Genomic DNA, 5,276 nt, shown 5'->3' with positions numbered 1-5,276 from the left:
GTGGAGTATACTGCACTTCATTGAAATCATTTGGATGCATCTTTTATGTAGAGGTCTTATTTGGGTTGATGGATATGACTGAGGGCAAACTGTAAGATGTTAATGAAGCCATATGTAAAAGACCTGTCTCTTGAATTTTACAAACAAATCCTGAACACTTATTCCTTGTGTTAAGACATATAAGCCATTTATATTTACTATAAACCTCTAAAATGTAATTTATTTTACTAATTTTATTTATTATAAGAAATCTTACTTTGGAAATTATTTCTGTACTAGGGAAAATGTAAGAGCTCTCAATTTTTAATCATTGTGAAATAAATTTCAATTGGTATTTGGGCAAGTACTAAAGATTTTTTCCATACCTACCTGAAGGAAGTTGAGCTTTTATGTGCTGTGAAACAGGCACTCTAGAGGCTCCTTGGAAATGTATTGTATGGTAATGTATACATACTATAATACAGAAGAACAATGATTTGTCTTTACTGAGAAAAAAAAAAATCACTTACCAAGTTAGGTTTTGCTACTTTGTTGAAAGAGTCCTAAGTATGATTGGAGGGTGGTTTTCAAATTCTGGGTTAATTTTACTTTAACTTGTTTTCTAGGAATTTGCAATAATTTTGAAAGATCAAAGAAATTAAGTTATTTTCTAGTAAAGTTATTCTAGGACACTGAAGAGCCCAAGTCTTCTCACTCTGGATTGCTGCACCATTCTCTGGATGTTCTGTGTTGTTGGAAAGGCTTTGAAGTTGATCAAGGTTTGGCATACACACCACTTTGTTAGAGAGACAATTTTCAGGTCAGGGGTTACATGTGCTATTTAGTTTAATACTTGAGGGCAATCAGTGCTATACATAGTGCAGGGCACTCAAGAGAAAAAGTGGGATTATTTGGGAAGAGAGGGAATGGATGTATATGTGGTAAGGGCAGACTTCCCCCTTGAAGCAGCTTAAAGCAACTTAAAGGCCACTTGTCTCCCCAGACTGCAATGTCCAAAAGTCAGAGTGGAGTACAATGAGGAATTTCATAAATGTATGGGAATGTGTGGTGGATGCAGTGCTCTATGTGAATAGGTTGTGGCAAATCAAGAGTCTAAGAATAGCCAGTAACAATAAAGATGCAGTATTACACATAGCAATCTGCCAGTTTTTTAAAAAAACATTTTGAGTAATGTTCAGTTTCTATTTACTTTCAGCCCTGGCATCCCTGATAAGGTAATTGTGAGGAGAAAAATTGCCTAAAACTAGCATAGTAAAAACCCCCAAAACAAGACAATGTAGTGTATTAAACTTTCTCAAATATAGTATGAGAGCAGTGGTGTAAGTGAAGAACGTGACTCAAGAAGTTTTCAGAATGTCTGTTGGTTAAATTGAGAATGTGGTTCTTTGAAGATTAATAGCTGTAGAACAGATTCCCCCTTCTTGCTCTGCTCTCCCCTTTTTTTCCTTCCTTTTCATTGCTTGCCACTCTCATCTTACCACATTTGCCTTTGGGATAACAGATTTTATTAATTCTCTTTGAGTTGAACAGGTACCTTTGATGTAGCTGATTAAAGTTGATTTAAACAAAGTACTTGTGTAATTTAATGGATGGCCACAAAGTGAACCAGTAGATAATGGTTTTCTTTTAGGACCAATTACTAGAAAAGAGCAACCCATTGCCTCCTTTTTTATCTGAAAAACTAGTAAAACTTTAAAACTTCCAGCCAGTTTGCAGAGGTGTAGCGAACTTGCTTCAGGCATCTAAGTGGGAGGTTTAGCTTGTGCTTGTGAGGAGAAAATAGACTTCCCTCATCTAAGGTTTGTTTTAAAGAGCCACTTCTCTGCATTAACAGACGGAGCAGACGGAGTCTGAATGTTCCTCAGTTGGGAATATAAGCAAACTCTTAAAGTAGTTTGTGCTTGAAATAATTTGCTAGCTGTGTTGTAGTATTTGAAATTATCAGAGAGGTACTCTAAAAGGATTAAATATTTTAAGTCTATATTGAAAAAAATTGAGAAAGTTGCCACAGAATAGAGAAGTCTAACAAACTTAAAAACTCTAGAAACTAAAATAGAGGTTAAAAAATTATTTTTTTTTAATATTTGAATGCCTGCTGTTTCTGCTTCTAAGTTGAAAAAAGTGAAGACATTTTGAAAAAGTAAATAAAAAACCCCCAACCCATCTGTTGTATAGTTATAGAACAATTAATCAATTTATTGATATTTCAGAAGTTTTTGAACAAAATCTTGTTATGAGAAATTGGAATTTCCATTTGCTATAGCTCCCCTTATTTGTCTGTGATTGGACTCATCTCCTCTTCCTCTGCAAAGGTTGGTGACCACTTGGCTGATTCAGACCAGCTGAGATTCTGCAAGATCTAAGACATTGCACGCAGGGCTCAGATAAAGAGGAGAGGGTTAATAGCCGTGACATGGTTACATAAAACCTTTTGCAATGCTGTGAATGTTATATATTGCACAGTTGTGTTACTACCCAATTAGAGGAGCTTTTTCCATACAGAATATCACTCCTGAAAATGTAGGATTTTAAGTCCCTTGATAGCAGTTCAGAGATTCTTTACTTCAAATTCTGCAGTAGTGAATGTGCTACTGTGTTGCCCCTCCTGCCCCAAATTTCTGAAGATGCTATCTCATATCAAAAGAGACTAGTTAGTAAAAATTGACATTATTTCTTAAGTTCACTCTTTTAGGAAGAGTTATCTCTACCTGCTAAGTCTTGGTATTGCAGAAGGCCCCATGGTCCAGCAAATGATAGTAGGACACAGGCTTTCTGCATGAGCAGGTGTGCAAAACTCTTTAGAAAATGTTGCAAGAGAAAAGTGAGGATCTGCCATAACAGGTAAGTGCAGTGCAATGAACAGTGTGTTATTTCTTCTGTCTAATGTGTTAATTTAGGAGAATGATGCTAAACAGACAGGAAAAAGTGAGTTAGGTTGTTTTTCCCTCTCCTACTCCTCTTTGGACTTGGAGTGACATTATAGAAGAGACTGGTGCTGTACAAAGCTGCTTGGTTTAGAACCAGCTAGAGGAGAACAAGCATGAGGAGTGCTGTGTGTTCCTTTTCAATAAAGACTTGCTGTCCCCAGGGTGGTGGAGCAGCTGATATAAAGAATTTGGTTAGTACTGGTTCAGTTAATTTGTACTGTTCTGGTATTGTAGCATACAATATAAATAATGTGAGCTGTATTATGTTTTCTTTCAATGCATCTACTTGCAAAAAATAAAAAGGGTATGCATTGCCATCTGATTATTCTTTGATTTCCCTACTGAAATATTTCTTTGATGCCACTTTTTAAAGATTAGAGGTTAAATAAGTATGATGAGCTTTGCCTTTTATAAGTGCTCTCAGGGGATTTAATTTATAATTTTCCATTTCTCAACTGATACATTTTGGATGTTAATAGATTTCATCTGCATTTTGAACTCTTTCCATGCATTTCCAGTGAAGTAGATGTTGAATTGTATTTTTAAAAGAAATTTTAGAAAAATCTGACTTTATTCCAGTGTTTAAATGCATTTAAACTTGCCAAAGTGGCTGATTTGAGATTTCTAGTTTTGTGGTTGTATTGTCCCTGACCTAACTTGCACCTACTGTAGAACATGTACAAGCTTGTTGATCCTGTAGTGTAGCAATAGCTCTGAGCTGCCAACACCCTGTGTGTTGTTTTTATCATTTATGTGATTGTGAGGAACAATGATGTTAAACTTCATTGAGGTTAGCATCAGGGTAAATACCAGTGTTTGATTTTTACAGGTACTAGGTAACTAAATCTAGACAAAATGGAATTAAACCTGAAATGGCTCAATCCCTCAAATGTTGTGAGAAGCTGCATTCTTTTATTTTTGTCTTCCCAAAATCTGCTCCTGAATGAAAAGGTATTCTTTTCCTTAAACAATATTTTCTTTGTTCTTGTGGGGTTTTTTTACCCCGTGTTGGGCAGAACAAAAACAAAAAAGCAGCAGATAAAGTTTCTATATGCTTGTCCAGTTCATGGCCCAGATCTAACCTGGGGGAAGATCCTGTGTAGGTCCCAAATAATATTAATTGCTTCTAATATGTGCCGGCCTTAGGGTTGACCATGGTGTCCATTGAGCAGGATGCAGAAGTGCCCAAAACCCACCTGTTTCTATTTGGCTTCAAAACACAGGACAGTCTTGCTGCCCAGTGCATGACAGAAAGTGTGTTGGTGGTTTTTGCTATAATGGCTTCCTTGAGTGCTGTTGGAGGAAAAGGTCTGCCTTGCCTGTTCTCCAAAATGTCCATATTTTACAGCCCTTGGTTCACAACTGGGGCAGCCACAGCATTCGACTGCTTATTAATAATGGATTTGAGTGACTGTGTAAGCACCCTCCTGGATCTTAGGAAGGGATAATCTTCCTGTAACCTTCAGATGTGCCATTTTTGTGAAGTAAACACCCCTGTTTACTTCACAAAAACGAACAGCAAAAATGGTTTCATGATGCTGTTCTCAATCACAAATCACAGTAAACAAGGCACCTAGCTCAGCTGATGAACAGAATTCCATTGGTAATGATGTTTAATATTTGTATGTCAAACTTTATAAATGTGGTATGTCCCACTGGAACACACACAAGATTTAAACTAGACCTAAGACTCAGAAGCACAGTAGCACCTCACACTGTGATGCTTGGCCAATGCCTAAGTTTATTTCCAGCTCTGTTGTACTGCCTCGGAACGTGTATCTTCCAAACTTCACCCTGAAGCTGCAATTTGAAACCCTCACTCCATTTTATACAAAAGTAACTATTAAAAAGATGTATGCATAAAAACCTTTTCTGTCAGAAGGGACAGGGGCTTTTCCCCGTCCGTTTGACGCTGGTAAAAATGAAGTGTCTGCTGTAATTCTGCACCTCCGGCCAGCCGAGGAAAAGCTGGGTCATAGGGAGGGGATTCCGGGCGGCGTGGTTCGCTCTGTGTCCGCAGGTACGAACAGGGGCAGCGCTGGCAGCGTTGCTGGGAGATGGGGAGGGTCACAGACCATCGTAAATTGGAAAGGATACACTAGGTCCGACTCCCGGCCCCGCACAGGACACTGAAGAATGACACCATGGGCCTGAAGAGCGTTGTCCAAACGCTTCTTGAGCTCGGTCGGACTCGGTGCAGTGCCCAGTGAAGGTTGTCGGAGGCCAGACACATCTCACTGCATTTTGCTGCGTTTGGGGCTGTTTCGGGCCGCGCGGTGCGCGGGCGGCCGCAGCCCCGCCCCGCTCTCGGCGAGCGGCAGCGCTGCCTGCCTCCCGCGGCCGGCGCTC

The sequence above is a fragment of the Ammospiza nelsoni genome, chromosome 1, assembly GCF_027579445.1.
Source record: "Ammospiza nelsoni isolate bAmmNel1 chromosome 1, bAmmNel1.pri, whole genome shotgun sequence".
Lineage (NCBI taxonomy): Eukaryota > Metazoa > Chordata > Aves > Passeriformes > Passerellidae > Ammospiza > Ammospiza nelsoni.
This window is presented reverse-complemented; position numbering follows the sequence as displayed.